Source organism: Zonotrichia albicollis, chromosome 1 (assembly GCF_047830755.1).
Source record: "Zonotrichia albicollis isolate bZonAlb1 chromosome 1, bZonAlb1.hap1, whole genome shotgun sequence".
Lineage (NCBI taxonomy): Eukaryota > Metazoa > Chordata > Aves > Passeriformes > Passerellidae > Zonotrichia > Zonotrichia albicollis.
This window is the reverse complement of record NC_133819.1, coordinates 66,510,650-66,527,156: the sequence shown is the minus strand read 5'-3', so window position 1 is coordinate 66,527,156 and position 16,507 is coordinate 66,510,650. Positions and strand designations below refer to the sequence as shown.

The 16,507-nt window shown below is 40.7% G+C and overlaps 1 protein-coding gene across 8 annotated transcripts in view; it reads left to right on the top strand.

The window, feature by feature from the left end:
- PHACTR1 (phosphatase and actin regulator 1) overlaps positions 1-16,507 on the top strand; it is a 305,309-nt gene that overhangs the window by 128,742 nt on the left and 160,060 nt on the right. Inside the window, exon 1 of one of the 8 annotated variants that reach the window (XM_074543511.1) lies at positions 3,378-3,525. The exons of 6 other annotated variants lie outside the window; for them this stretch is intronic. The gene's annotated coding sequence lies outside the window, so the exon portion shown is untranslated. Of the gene's footprint in view, positions 1-3,377; positions 3,526-5,186; positions 5,210-16,507 lie in introns of those variants that run through there. One more of the 8 variants, XM_074543516.1, reaches the window with a different exon arrangement.

The following is a 16,507-nucleotide window of genomic DNA, read 5'->3' as shown; positions in this document are numbered from 1 at the left end:
CATGAGATAACCATTAGGTGTTGCTTTCCTAAACTGTTCAGAGAGTACTCAGTATCAGCAGTCCACTTGACTTGCTGCTTCCCCTTCAGCTGGTGATTTATAGGGGGTAACTGTGGCACACACTGCTGTCTTTTTCACAGCACAGGTAACAGATTTTGATCCAGATCTCTACTGGATGGACTTTACTCTGGTTTTAAGCTCCCCTTTTTCTCTTTATGGTAAAGGTTTCTGTTGAAAAATGAGGTACAAAGTTAAACAAGTACTATATGTCCCTTCCAGAGGCTAATAGTTTTAGAACAGTAAAATTACAGAAATCAGTATATTCTGTCTGGTTTCTGCTTTATGTCTTTTCATACATGTCAGTTTTCATTCAGATGAGAGTCCAATACCAAATCCATCCCATCACTGAATATCCCCTGAGTTTTGGGACTCACACATTAAAATTTTCAGCAACCCAATTGGACTTCAACAGCATTTTCTTTTCTCTGTTTTTATGGTGAATATTAATTTCCTGTAGGGTTCCCTGAATGTGCTTTGCAGGGGATAAGTGGAATGGGTAAGGAAAGGGCAACTTGCTGGAGAGACAAGTGTGTCAGCATGGTGTCATAGCCAAAGTGGGAAGGTTTTCAGAGGGAAAAAAAGATGCAGCAGTCTCAAGAGACAGCCAGGCCCCTGCTTAATTGTTGTGTGCTGGGAGTGATACAAATGTGTGCCCACATTTGTATCACTGTGTCCACAACGATCACCAGCTCAGAATGAGCAAAAACTCACATAAATGTCAGGGCCAGGTATGCACCTGTCCTTCCAGTAGCCCTTTCTCCTGAGCTTATTTTTCCAGTGCATGATATGAAACTCTTAGAGAGCATCTAAAGAAGGGCAACAAGAGGGTGAAGGGCCTTGAGGAGAAGCCATATGAGGAGCAGCTGAGGCCATTTGGTCTGTTCAGCCTGGAAAAGGGGAAAACTTGTGAGGAGAAGAGGAGGGACAGACACTGAGCTCTTCCCTGTGTGCCCAGTGACAGGATCCAAGGGAATGGCATGAAGTTGTGTCAGGAAAGGTTTAGGTTGAATATCAGGAAAAGGTTCTTCATACAGAGGGTGATTGGGCACTGAAACAGGCTCCCCAAGGAAAGTGGTCCCAGCACCAAGCCTGACAGAGTTCAAGAAGATTTTGGACTGTGCCCTCGGGCTCATGGTGTGATTCTTGGGGTGTCCTGTACAGGGCCAGGAATTGGAGTTGATGGTCCTTGTGGATCCCTTCCAGTTCAGCATATTCTGTGATTGTATGGTCACACCTGTCAGCCGCCCCTCAGCTCCCTCCTCAGTGAGGGTGGCAGCACAGAATGACTGGGGAAGCACTGTGGAAAGCTGAAAGGTTTGTATTTGGAAGTGCTTCAGGCTAGATTGGATCAGAAGGAAAGTTTCAGAAGGACACATACCACAGATCTGAGGAGCTGCCCATTCCCCCTGTGGGTCTGCACACCTCTGTCAGTGCCTCTTCCATCAAGATTCTGGTCTTTGTCTGGCCCTTTGCATGCATTTTGGAAGCATCAGTGATAGCCCTGACCATAAGGATAATTACAAACAAGAGCTGTGGCTATGCAGGAACTTGACTGCAGAGACAAGGCTGCTGGTAGTTCTACATATTTGGTGTGAGGCATGAGGGAAGGGAAATGCGGGGAAAAAAGAAGTAACAATTACACAAATCAGTTACATTACACTGTAAAATCTGTTAAATGGTAAGAATGAAACTGACTGCCTCACTACACAACTTAAATAGAAAGAAAAAAGTAATAAGCAAAAGTGTGAACAGGAAAGAAATATGGCAAGCAATTTGTGAAAGAAGTTGAAAGTCATCTAGAAGCAGTTTATCAACTGAAGCAAGAAAGCATATCTGTTCCTCAGGATTTAGGGGGCCCTAAGGAATATGCCTAACCCCATGGGCAGCATCCACCAAAAATGGGGATCTTTTTGTTGGGCCTCATATCCTAGCACCACATTTGGCCATGCAGGTGGGACATCCAAGCCATTATCTGCAGAGTCTCTCATTATGCACCACTGCAATGAATTAAATGCTCCTTAAGCTTAGTCAGGGCAGACAAAGAACCATCTTGGGCTAGGTTTTAAATAAAGTGTAAATTCCATTGGTGACCCACCATGACAAAGTCTGAGAGCTCTCTGTCTTTCACTTGCATTTACAAATAACACCATTCTAATTTTCTTGAGTCCTGCATGATACTTTCCCAAACATTATGATGGAGCAGGTCCAACCCAAAATCTCATATACAAATATTTGTATCAGATTCCATTAAACTTTATGAAACTCTGAAATGTTCTCCTTTGACCCTTGGAGAAGACTTGTATTGGACCTGAATTTGAATTTAAAATTTTCCACTATTTTGTTACTATTTAAACTGTTGCCCCCCCCCTCCATATCTGATACACTCACATTCATACATATCCTCCTCTTCCCTGTACCCATTTCCTTCTTGAGGGCATGTTGTAGCCTGTTTGCCTGCTTGTTTTGAACTCCATGTACTGATGGGTTCCTCTCAAATTTAGGTGGGGTTTACACTACTCCATAACTCATAGAGTTTTTCTGTGATGGAAAGCCCTGGGAGAATGCACACTAGGGAAGTCACAAGCTGCTATTTGCACAGAGATAGTAGTTCCTTGTCATCATTTGGGTTTGTTTATCTCCCCACCTCATATGATTTCCAGATGAGCTTAGCACACTTTGAATCCTCTAATTATGCTGCTGCAGCCATGTGACTGCCTGGCTGAGTAATTCCCTGCAGAAGGAGACAAAAGTGCATGCAACAAAGCTCAACAAACAGCCTTAAAAATGTGAACGAGTCACAGTAGTATAAAATACCATGCCACTTTGCCTGAAATCTCCTACTGGTGCCACAGCCATGTGGAGGCTGGATGTATGGTAGCTTAGTGATCTGCAGGGAAGAGCATGGGTGGAGAGGGAGGGCTAGGTAGACCTTTGGCATGTTTCGTTATCACCTTCCTCAAAGATCTCTGAGGAAGCAGGATTCCCTACCTCGTGGAGATAAGGAGCAGTTTCCTTCTGCACCACCAGGGAGCCCAAATGCATTCTGGCTGTTCTGCAGTGGTATAAGATAGAATAAAAAGACAGAGCAGTTGGCATCAAACGTGCAGCAATCTGCTGAAGACCTTCTTGATTTATAGGTAATATATGAGAGGAGGGGAAAGGGCAGATAAAACCCAATTGTTCCCATTTTACAAAAAGCCTTGTGCTGTTTTCAGAACGGCTAATTGCATTGATTGTTCTGACCTCTGTATCTTCCTTTCATATGGGAGCTGGTCACTGAATTGCAACTTGTTTTTCGGCTGGCTGACGGCGGAGAAGGGGCTGTCTGGCACGGCAAGGCTGGATGGGTGTGTGTAGAGCGTGAGCGTTTTCAGAGCATGACACTTAGGGAGGCTGCTGCTCAGCTGCCAAAAGCACAGCTGTTACAGAGCAAGGGAGGGAGCCTGGCAGCAGCCGTGTAATCAGGTAGGCAAACGTGCAAACCATATGCTTATTCCTGCCTAATTTTATTGCTCCAAGTGGCAGTATTATTAGCAGGTAGTGTCTGGGTTCACCAAGTCCTCTTTTCTGCTGGTGGCAGTCAGGCGGGGCTGGTGGGAGCAGCTGGGTGTGTTTGCCCAGAAGCCGTATCTGTGAATGAAGAGATCAATAGCTGTGCTAAAAATCACTGAGCCATCTGGGATTTACAGATAGAGGATTGACTTGCAAATCCTCCTGAAACTGAGATCTGCAGTAACTGCTGAATAGCAGCACAAGCAATGGAGGTGGTATAGAAAGTTATCTAGAAGACCTGAAATGGTCTAGAGGTACTTTTCTCAGCCCTTGGTCACAAAGAAGCTCAGGAAAGGGTGAGAAGATGCTAAGGTAGGGGGAAGATATGTTCTGCTGCTATTTTTTTATTTTTAACCCTGTGATTTTGAAGGTACTGCAAGATGATAGAAAATGCAGCTGTATTTTACCAATATCTGATGGCTACCAAAATCAGTGCCTGTACATCTGCATGAAAACAGGATAAGCCTATAACCAAGCAGGAGAAGGGGAGAAAAAAGTGGAGACAAAAGAAAAGGCTTGCTCAGAAAAGTGCCAGAGGATGCACTTGGAAATGGAGTTTATACTGTGAGCCAGTTTTATGCTTATTCTGCGCTCTGTGGTTATGCAGAACTACAGCAGCTGTCAGGCTGCAAAGAGGAGCTAGGGAAAAACTGAGACCTGAGAGTGGAAAGAAAATGTACAGAAATAACTTCTACTGTAGGTGAAGAAACCATGCGTTCATAGCAGAGACCAGTCATTTCTCTAGTACCTTTCAGCATGGATTTTAAGTATGGAATTGGTCTTCTATTGATTAGCAAGGATGTTTGCCTTACTTAGCACAAAGAAATTGAAGTATGGGAAGTGTCCTGCTGGGTTTTGGTTAAGCTGTTCTAAAACATGGCCTGGGAGAAAGAAGGTGTTTGCTGGCGTGGGGTGCTGTGATTATAGACCTGTGTCACAGTCGGGTGGATAGCTATGTTCATGGCATGGAGTAAAATGGATATTCTGCTCTGCATACTTCTCTACTGTCTTTTAAAGGAGGCAGAAACAGATGCTGAAACTCAGCTATCCATGATGAAACTAGACATCTAAAGACATCTGAGTAGGAAAATAGTAACATGTGGAGACTACACAGGCTAAACGACTCTGCTGATGTTGTAGACGTTTGGGAAAGAACTGGATATGCAAACCAAACCCCCAGCATTTTATCCACTAACACATTCCAGTAAAGCAAAATAACAGCTTTTCTCTTTTTATTGTTTTGGTGGGTTTTTTTTCCCTGACAGGTTATGACCTTGATCTTAGGTTAGCCTAGGTAGTTGCACTGTCCTCTGCTGTTCTAGTTTCTATTTAAAAAATGGTTATAGTGTTTATTTTATGGTGGTTTTTGTGTGAAATTTACATCTAAGAGGGGAAGATTTTAGTGGTGGGTAATGTCATCTTTGTTATAAGTTTGTAAAATATGGTACATGATTATTGGTCCTCCCTAATAGTAGTATTGCTAACTGTGCTGCATGTTCCGAGGTTTGTCAGTGCTAACAGCATTTGTCTAATCTTTTTCATGAATTTATTTCTCAGTGGAAGCAACAATGATAGAAAGACTTCAGGTAAAACATTGGTAAGTATGAGGCATCTGTCATGTCTGTAGTTTTCACTGGAATCATACAACAGATACATTATTGTGACTTTACTATCAGCAATCTGCCCTATGTGTTAGCAGAGCTTCACTTCCTGCACTGACCTTCCTAAGAAACAGAGCTGGGTCCTTGTACTAATTTCTGTTATTGAGACTGCAGCCCTGCTTGTTCTGCTCCCAAAATACAGATCCATGGCCAGTTGAAATGAAGAAGCAGTTTATCTTGTCTTGGGGTGCAGCTACAGGAGAATGTCCCTTCTCCTGGGACCTGGACCACTGAATGTCATCTCTCTGCAGGGCAATCTCCCCAGGTGGCACTAAAAGGTTATAGTCATCCTTTCTATAATGCCATTGCTCCATGATATTATAGGGGGCATCTGTGTAGTCAAATACGTTCACAGCTATCAAGAAAGCTCACTAGATAATCCTCTATCACAGCATACCACTACAGTATCCTTCAAAGATATTGAAGAAAAAAAATATAATTCAGATGTCTTCTTACAAAATCTTTCTCTGTGCTCTGCAATCTCAGGAGATCAGAAGTTGAGAACTGAAACTTCTTTCAGCATAGTCACTGATTCCTATGCATTACCTTCATGAGGGCAGTAAGAGTGGGGATTAGACAGGTAGGAAAGCACAGACCTATTAATTTTCATAAGGAGTGGTCAGTCTTACTGAAGATTAGACTTTTAATCTCTGAAGGAGTCATCATGCTTTATTGGATAAAGGATCAGCAAATGAAAACTTCTCTGAAGAAACTCTGTGTGATGGGTGACAAAGAAATAAAATGGCTTAACACAGTCTTTCATATGCTGCTTAGAAGAAAAATTCTAGCTCAGCAGTGAAGCTAGGATTTGATTTATCAAATTGAGAAACAGTCTCAAACTTTGTTATTTTTGCTTTGATTTTCAAGCAATAGGTATGTGAGTAAAGTCCAGATGCCTCAAACTTTCTAAGCCTACCACTCTCAGACAGTAGAACAGGAGGTGTCTGGCATTTTTAACAGCCTATCAAGCTGATAAAGGAGCAAATGTGTCTGTTAGAAATTCTGTGGTTTATTAACCCGAGAGGGTAAAACAAGCAAAAAAACAAATAAAACCCAAACAAACAAAAACCCGAAGAAAACAAAACCAACCGAACAAACAAAAACCAAACAAAAATCCACCAATAAACCCAAAAGACAACCAAAAAGAACCACCACAAACAAACCAAAAACCACAAACAAACAAAAAGACCCCAAAACCAACCTGGAAAAATCTGTGCAAGGATGAATTTCTTAAATACAATAACTAGGGGAAACACAGAGTCCACTTACACATGAAGCGCAGAGCAAACTGAAGCTTGCAGCTGTGACTTAGACCACCATTGCAGTATTCTGCCTCTAAGTAATTCTTGTTTCACACAATCTTGGTCTGATAGACCCATGGAAAATGTCTGTAAGAAGTGGCAAAATGTACTTGGTTTTCTAGTTCTCTTAACCAATGGTCAGATCCACATAGATTCACAGTGTAGGCAAACTAAGAAAATGCTGGAAGCTTTTGGAAGTGCAACTGTAGTGAAAAAACTTCTGTTTTCAGAAAGAGAGAACATTTTTTAGAGAGTCAAAAGACTCTCTAAAGGAGTTTAGGAGTTGTTTAACAGTTGTTTCCTCTTCCTCATGACAGATGCAAAGAGCAAGAAAGGAAGTCCACATGGAGTAAACAAATTCTTGGAGTAAACAATATGGAGTAAACAGTATTCTTTCTTGAAAATAATTTTTGTCACAGTTTGAGTTGTTCCAGAGCAGTGAAACAGAACAAAAAAAGTCACATGTGATTGCTCAGAACAAAAAAAGTCACATGTGATTGCTCAGAATTTACTCAGCACCTGAAAATAAATTGTAGCATTATTCTCAAATTTTCATGCCATTTTTTTCAAAGTTTAGTTTTTTAGGGATCTGAATTTGAGTTAGACAACTTTTCCCAAAATTGTTTTCCAGTTTACCAAACTTCAATTTTGAATATACCCATGCTACTTAGCATCAGAGGATAATTTAAATCAGAAGGGATTTCAGGATGTCAGGGCAGTCAATTCAGTGGTATAATGTTAAAATGGTCCTTCATTCTGTAGTAGTTCGGTATAAGAGTAGGCAAAATTTTGAAAGATTCATGTTGTGAATATTTTAAGCTGTAGAAGAGATTTGGGAGATTCTGTGTGAGTAAGAACTTTATGTAAAAGCTTTGGGTTTCTGGTTGGAGGTAGTTTTCTTAAAATTATGAAGTGGGAAATTCAGTTTTGCTGAGCACAGCAAAGCCAGGCAGTCCTGAAAGCAACCCCCCAAATACTGCACCTTTTCCAGCTGTGATGGTGGTCTGGGCTTCAAGCCCACCACATACTTTCTGTGGTGTGTTTTGCCCTCAGCTGTGACTCTTCAGGTGTGAACCTAACCAAAATGTTTTGAAGCATTTGTCTTTTTCATTTTGTCAATTTATATTTAGAAATATATTGGGAAAACAATATATTTCTAAAATAAAACAAAATCCTACCAGGAATGATGATCAGGAGAGTCCCTCTGAATGTGCATGAATTTGATATCAAGTCAGAGCCTTTTCAAGAATGAAAGGAGTCTGCTTTTGGAGTCAGTGCAATTACGCAAAAGATGAATCTGTCTCCCTTTGTACCTTTCCCACCTTTTGCTTAATGTGGTGCGGTGAACTGAAATTTGAAACTTGTAGAGCACCATTTTCACGAAAGGAATGTCTGCTGATTAATCAGGCTGCAGTACTTAACATTAAATTTTGCTTACTATAATTGACTGTTATGTCATGCTAATGAGATTTCTTTTAGTTTTACTGCCTGGATGCTGCTGATCTAGACAGCTAAGGATTTTGTATTATTTTATGTTCACCTACACCTTACTGGCTCTTTTTCCTTTTTTTTCCCCAGCTGGGGAGGGTGTGCAGATGGAATGGTAGATTACTTCTCTGCTAAGTATTTTGTCTCTATCTGAAAGAAGTGAATAGGTGTGTGCTTGAGTATATGAGGCTTCTGAGCCATCTTTATTTTGATTTTTAAAAACCAAACAGAACCTGAAAATAGTACTGTATCTTTGTTAAATATCCAAAGTAAAAAATTACCAATAGAGAATAAGCATGGGAAGTGGAGGGAGGAAGGAATTAAATAAAGAAGGAATGGCTTTTCTCCTTTCATTTCTGCAATTCTAAGCAGTTACAGAGTAGAGTGAAAAGATCTAAATGATGTAACTAGCTAAATGTACTTTTTCTGTTTCCCAAAGGCAAAGCAAATCTACTCATTGGAGACTTGACCCAGATGAGAATTGTATCTCCTGGGGAAAACTTTGGTTCTTGAAATGAGCATTGAAAGAAAGTTGGTGGGATTGTTAGCTTTGAGAGGCCAGTCTACTCTGCAGCTGTGCCCAAGCTGTGACCACACATACTTTAAATTTACCTGTGTTGCTCTAGTTCTTCATGGACATGGCATAACTGCTGATACTGTATAACAGTACAAGCTGGTTGGAGGGTCTGGGGAGTGAGTCATATGTGGAGCAGCTGAGGGGCTGGTGTTTAGCCTCAAGAAAAGAAGACTCAGAGAAGACTTCACACTCTTTACATCACTCTTTATACCTGGAGGGAGGGTGTGGCCAGGTGGGGGTCAGTCTCCTCTCCCAATCAGCCAGCAACAGGACAAGAAGATATGGCCTTGTGTTGTGCAGTGGGAGGTTTAGGTTGGACATCAAGAAGAGTATCTTCACTGAAATGGTGGTAATGCATTGGAGCAGACTGCCCAGGGAAGTGGTGGAAGTGTTTGAGAAATGACTGGACATGACACTGAGTACTATGGATTAATTGCCATGGTGGTGTTTGGCCAAAAGTCAGACTTGATCTTGGAGGTCTTTTCAAACCTTAATGCTTCTATGATTCAGTGTTTACTTCGCATGGAGGAGATGACCCAGGGATGTTTAATCTGCACAGGGTGTAAAGCAAGTGTGGTTCTTTGAGGGGAGAGACAGATTTAGCATTCAGGTGACTGTTATTTATTACTCCTATTTGTAAGTCACATCACAAATGAGAGTAAAAGATCTGGCCATGTTGAACTTGATAGACTTGCGCTATCTGACAGTAGCAGTGTCCTGAGCTAATTAATGCAGTTCTCTGCATATTTATCACAGTGAGAAAGAAGCTTTGGCTCATTCACAAGCCATGGAGATGCAGTAGCTCCAAGGCTTGAGCATAGTCATGAGCAGCAGGAGTGACTAACCTCCACTTAAGAATCCTCCATTAGGCTGGAGTTGATGGGTTTTCTTCCTTCTGCCTAAACATAAGCCATCTGAAGAGATAACTAATCCTTATCAGTTATTTAAAGATGCCTTAAACAGCAGAGGCAAGTAGAGGCTTTAGTTTGGATGCCATGGTGTTGAACAGTGATTAGTTGGATTTTTGGTCAAACAAAAAGGGCATTAACAAAATGAACCCAGCACCACCAATCTATAATGGCTACTAAAACATCTGGTCTTGGAAGGCTGGCAGGCTGAGGAGGGTGAGGGGAAGCCATCTGATAAAAAAATCAAATCAGCAGTGACTGAACACAGACATTTCTTGCAGGGACTAAACCAAAATGAAGAAACTGTGGTTGAGTCTCTGACGGCTTTCACTGTAGGCGCCAACACTAATTATCAAGTCCAGAGACCAACCCAAAATGTCCTAAGGGATGGACTGCAAATCAGAAGCTGCAAATTCAGGTTTAAATGGGACACAATCTGTGCTGGATGCCACACTCTCTTCTTCTTAGATTAGGCTTGTGTCCATCCACAGTGTAGGTTACCCGGGGATTTTTTTGTAGCAGTGATTACTTGGAAATCAGCCCTGCTTGTGTTCACCCTCTTGCTTCTGATGCATAACTTCTCAGAAGAGCAGCATTGGATTTTTTTTTGCAGCCATAAAAATTGACCTGTTGTTTTCAGCCTTTGAGACCTCTGAGTCATTTTGGAGAGGTTTTGACCTGTTTTGTGCCTGAGTTTTCTTGCTTACAAGCTGGTTTTCCCTGAAGAAGTGCTGTTACAATTGCTGCACTTGCAACACTGCTTTTGTCACATGTATGACTGTGTCTGCAGGAGTCATTCTCTGCTGCTTCTCTGCTCTCTGTTTGTACAATCCATGCTGTCATTTCAGAAATTGTATTTAAAGATGGTATTAAAATTGGTGGGATTTAGGCTTATGTTCCCCAAACAATTGTGCTTTTGTTTGTTTGCAAATGTGGCAGGCTGGACACATTTTAAAGGAGACTGCCTTTAAATTCTCACCCCTTGCTTTTGAAAGTCTTCAATGCATATTAAGGTAGACCCATGTAGTCACCAGTCATATTTGAAAACATGAACCTTCAGATTGGCCTTTTTTATTTGGTTGGGGTTATTTTTAAATCTTCTTTCCTTGAGACCTCAAGGGAGAGACAAATTAATCATCATCGGAGTGACACTCCATTAGGGAAACAAAATTCTTTTTGAAGTCTCTGTGCAGTTATTACAAGGAAACTTTCATTGTGCCATAACCTCAGAGATTAAATTTGATAAGAAAATGAAAAACAGTACTCATTTCAAGAATGCGACAAAATATTAAATTTGTTCCATTAACTAGTTTGTGATATATTTTATCATCCTTAAAAGAGAGGCAAATGATCTAGAATGGAGTACTGTGTCAAGTGTGTGACTTTGTTTCTCAGGCCAACTTTGTGCATTATGTGAATGTCCATGTTTGCATAAGGACATACTCTCAGTGCCTTCCTTACCTCCCAGCATCTGTAGGCTGTAGTTGGCAAAGCACTGGCGAAGAGAACTCATTCCAACTAATCTTGGAAACTGAAGCAGTAGCTCAGGGGAGTGGGATACCAAGTTTAGCACTGAAGGTTGGCAAAGATGGAGTGAGTGTGGCTGATGCTCAGCGAGTCTGAAGGGAGGGGACAGGTTGCTGCTGGCTCGCTTTAATCTCATTCCCTCCAAGCAAGCAGTAGCATACCTGACTGCCACCTCCAAAGCAGTGATGACATGCCATTACTCAGCCTTGTTGAGGGCTAGGAAGAGAGAAACACTACAGTTATAACTTTCCTAATGCATGCCCTAACTGTTTCCTGTGCTGGCTTGACTGTTCTTGAGATTGTCAGAGAATATATGTTCTCTGAGCAACAGGCTTGCCATTTGGGGTTCTAAAATAGAATGCATTCCCTGCATCTGAATGAGGTGGCTCTTCCCTTGGTGAAGGCCCTTGCTCCATCCAGCCTGGAAACTAAGAGTCCAGAATGCATGTAAGCAGTTGCTTTTTTTATCAAAGCAGCAATGATTTTCTGAAAGCAGTAAGTAGATCCTTCCACATGTGTCCCAGCAATGCAGATTTCTGCCACTTGTAATGAAATGCCCAATTGCCAGCAGGACCAGGAGCCAGGCACCAGTTGAAACTCAACAGGAATATTTTTTTTTGCTTTATTGGGCAGAATCTAGAAATCTACAATCACTACATGAAACTGAAACTGCATTCTGGAAACATGAAATTGAATGCAGACCTGGGCACTCTTGAGATGATAATGAACCACAGAAGCTTGAGGTACTAGATTATGATGCCAGCCCTTATGGTAAGCATCAATTTATCAATTGCTTTGATGCAAATGAGTATCTCCTACCAAGCTAAAATTATGTTTCTGCAGCAAATCAAAGCTCAGCAGTAGGATTTATATATAGATAGATAAATCGTAGCTGTGCTTAGCAGTGCTTCCTTCACCATTTTTCACAGGGACAGTAAAGTCATTAATCTTTCCTAGTAAGAAGCTTTTAAAAAAAGGGAAAAAAAGGCTTAGGAACGTATCAACAATTTAGTGTTCAAAAAGAGAAGTGGTTACTGACAGGAGTCCTGTCTTATTTAAGCCACATCTGAATGTGTCACCTAGAGTAAGAGAGTGGTAGATTGCAGTTGCACTGCTAGGTTGTGTGTGCTGTACCACCAAGTGTGCTTTTTGGGGTGAGTAGGTGAGATTCTGCATGCAGGAAGAGATGCATTTTGAGCCTGACTGGGGCTTCAGGTCTCATTTAGTGAAGAAAAAGCGTACCCCGAAAGGAAAAGAGCCACAGGCATTGCAGAGAGGAATTCTGCTGGGAAGTTGTGTAGGACTCAGGCATACACTGCTTACACTGGTATTCTTTCTGCTTGTCTTTTAAATGAAAGTACTGCTTTGTAGTTTCTTATGCACCCCACCAAATAATACATTCCCTGTGAAATCTAATGGGAAGTTACTGCTGTAATTAACTCATTGATTGTTTAAAACAATTGCTAATTGTACGTGGTTGGAAAGCTGGGAGGATCTCACTGTCACTAATGTGACTGGATAATTATAGATTTTTCTTTTCATATTTTTTTTCCTGTAAAACATGTTTTCTTTGCAGTAGCTTTTATTTTTGGCCACCTAACTTTCAGTTCCCATGACTGACAGATGCAGGCTAGCAATCAGCCCCAGGGCAGGAAAAAGGATGGAGATATTTCAGACCTCAATAATTCAGCCCCCTTAGGGACATTCTAGGTAAACAAAGTATTCATTCTTATGTGTAATGTATGTATGCTACTGTAAGCGCGTAAAAACAAAGATCTGTGCAATAGCAAAAAAGTCTATATACCACTGCAAGCATTACCTCTGGGAGGCTTCTAAGTGCCAGAATATGGTTCAGTAGTTCTTCTTTTAGAAGAGGAAACAAAAAAGGAAAACAAATAGCTTGGAAAGCCACCTCTGAGATGCTGCTTCTGCATCTTGGCATAAGAGCCTGTACACTGCCCACGCACATTCGATATTTCTTTTCAATGAGCAGTGTGGTTGCTAGCTTTTACCACAAATCCTGGGGAGACTGAAAAATGCGAGCTCTTCCCTGTTTTTCTTCTCACAGCCAGTTAACAGAGCAGCTACATGGCACAATGTGTTGGCACAGTGCTTCTTCCAGATAACATGTCATGCTCCATGTGTCCTTTTGCAGCAATGCATTGCTCTCTGTGGATGTATCTCTTCTGAAGAAATGCCAGTCCCAGGCCTAGGTGTAGCAGTAACTTGTAGCCACTTCTCCCCAAGATATTGTGAGATTTTTAAGCGAATGTGTCTACAAGGACTGACTGGAGCCATCATTAAAAGTAAGCTCCTCTCTTCCGATGTGTGTCTTGCAGCCTTACTTCAGACATGCAGTGAATTTGTGCAAGACATTGCTGTATCTCAGTTACTTATCTACAGGATAAGTGCATTTGCATGTAATGAAACAGGAGCTCCTTCTGAGTCTTTTCTTTGGTGACTAAGCCTCATATCTTTACAGAGGCTTCCAGAATTCAGTGTGGTACAGTTACAAACTAGGATTTTCTTCTGGTGCTCTGTGTTTGTTTATGCAGGTTAGCTCTGTTTTACTATTGGTATATCTGGGAAGATCTTGTTATGTCAGTGATGCCCTAATAATCACCACTGTAGGGGGGTCATGCTATATAAGGACTGAATTCTGCCAGATTTACTAGTACTGAGTAGTAGATTTTCCTTACTCTGCATCCACAAAACAATATTAATATCTAAAGTAAGACATATAAGAGGCCTTTTTGCAATATAGACTGCAAGGAGATCATTCTCTTTGAAGAGAACTTTCCATAGTGTGGCCAGAGAGGCTCTAAGTGTATTTTTTCCTTTGAAAATTACATCTGTAGTCATAGGTTCCCTTGCCTTATACTGAGCAATGCAAAAGACATTTTACAGCAATATTTGCATGAATTTGCATTCAGTTTAGCGTGGCGGGGGAGTTTAATTCCGCATTAATCTGTGCATTGATTTTATAGGAGTTTTTCATAGCTTTATGGGGGAAGATAAAGCCGCTGAAGGGTTGACACAGATTCAGTTGGATGTTCTTCCCATAAGACAAGACAAAAATGAAATTTCAGTGTGTACAGGAGGAGAGTTATCAAACAGAAATTGGTCTGGAATTTCTGTTTTAGAAGAGGTGATGTATTGTGGTTAATTTAAATGTATTGTATTGATGTATTGTGGTTAATTTAAAAAAAAAACCTAAAATCACATTTCTGAGAAATGAAGGTGCTCAGCTTGTTTGTCTGCTTTTCAGAGTGAATGGGCTCACAGCGTAGCCTCACAGACATAGATGTTTCTTTAGGCTGAGAATGCAGCTGCAGGTGGGGCCAATTTGGCCCAGGAGAAATATTATTTGGTTGCATTTTTTCCATGAGAAAAAGGGGGCAAAGGGAGAGGATGTGGAATCTTTGTACATTATCCTGTGGCCAGAATCAGGTAGCATAAGGTTTTTACCAGGAAAGTGCTTTCTTCAAAGATGCCCCGTTTCACTTGGTTGAATACATATATATAAAAGACAAAATCTGTTGAATGCTTATTTAAATAACTCTTTATCAGTTTGGTGGGTTGGAAGTACTTGCATTTCAATTCTGATATCAATGACTCCCTTTAAAAAGTCTCAAGAAGCAATGAAGATTGACTTTCTTAGCTTAGATCTGTATCTACCCTTAAATACCTTAAGTGTTTCTTTCAATCCAGCTCTAAGAAGAAAAAGGCAGGGGAAGGTATGACTGAATTATAAAACCTTCAGTCCCTATACCAACATTAGAATTCTGTATTTAGATCAAAAATTAGTGCGAATGAACAGAAATTAAGATTTTAATTCTCTGCTCTGAGAAGCTATCCCGAATAGAATGAGAGAAAATAGTAATTTTAATTGTTAATGGGGAAAGTAGCACAGGAAATTATTTTTGCAAAATGGCATTGATCAGGACTGTAATTAAAAGGCATCTTAAAGAAATTAAGAGAAGCTCAGCATAGATTTAGATTTTAAAGCATGCTGGATTTAGAGTGCTCCAGATGTTTTCTTAGAACAAGCTTCATTGACCTGGAATATCAAAGTGTGCCAGCGTACTCACTGGAGCATTGTTAATGCCTCTGGCTGGGTTTGTTTCAGGATCCTTGGTTTGAATTTCAGTGTATTTAATTTGCAAGCACAGTGAACTACAGAAAATGATTAATCTACAGAGATTAAATTTATAAAGGGATACCAGCCATCCAAACACAAAGCTTCGCATTGTGACATCTCTCTATTCTATTTTGGCTTTAACTAAATCATCCCAAGTGTGTAGATCCATTGTTCACTGGAAAGCTATTTTTGCAAGGCTTGCATTATCAAAAATCTTAATCAGAACAACTGTGTTTGATATATGTTTTCATATTTTTAAAAGGCCAGTGTCTTATCTGACGTGTCATTCCAGGCACCTGTTATAGCCAAAGATACCAGCAAGTGATGCCCAAAACAACTGAAAAATTACAAAAATACCTCTGTAATCTTCATTGAATTTATAGTTGGACAACTACCCATCCTCCCAAGCAGTAGACCATTGGAAGGTATTACTTTACAGAATGTTGGCATACAGTTTTAGACCTTAGAAGTAAAAGACACTGATATTACAATGTCTGTCATCTCAAACAGTGCCATGCTTCATGTCAACAGAGGTGAATGAGTCAGGCTTGCAGCACCCCCTGTGTCTACTGAGACATGGAAGAACTACCCTAATCTTTACAAGTATCTATTATGCAGAGGCAAAGTGCATTTTCTAAATTGCTTTGTGATGCAGTTGAAACCTGTGTTCTATAACTGAATAACCACCATCAATTTCAAAATGTGTGAGCAAAAACCAAAGGTTATGGGCATTGTTCTTCATGCCTCAGGACCATGAGTATTCCATAGTACTTTCCTAAAAGCTAGCATTCCTTTGGTAAGTGTCCCTGAATGATGTCATTTTGTCCAACCTAGCATGACCAGCTCTGACACTGGACAGGTGTAACCCTTTGGATATCCGGGGCTATGCACTGGAAATCTCAATGTCTGTAAAATTGTCCCAATGTTACCATTACTGTGCAGCAAAAATGCTGTTTTACATGTTCAGAGTCAAATGTGCCAGGAGACAGTATGTAGGGACAATAGATTAAAGAAAACATCAGGAGAATAAGTAATAGTACGCAGTAGTTTTAGTGAGAGTAAAGAATTTTCTTGACTGATCTAGGTCCTCAGCGAGCTCCTAATTTTTTTCTCCTTAATCAATCTGCAATTCTTCCTCCTTCCTTTATTGTCCAAAATGCCTGCTTCTATCTGTTCTCAGAGGATGGGGAGAAGGCACAGAAAGAAATGAAGGAAAGAGATTACCTCCTGTGCCATCCAAAGCTAGAACCCCTTTGTCTCTCCTTACAAACTGTACTTTTTTCTTCCTAGTC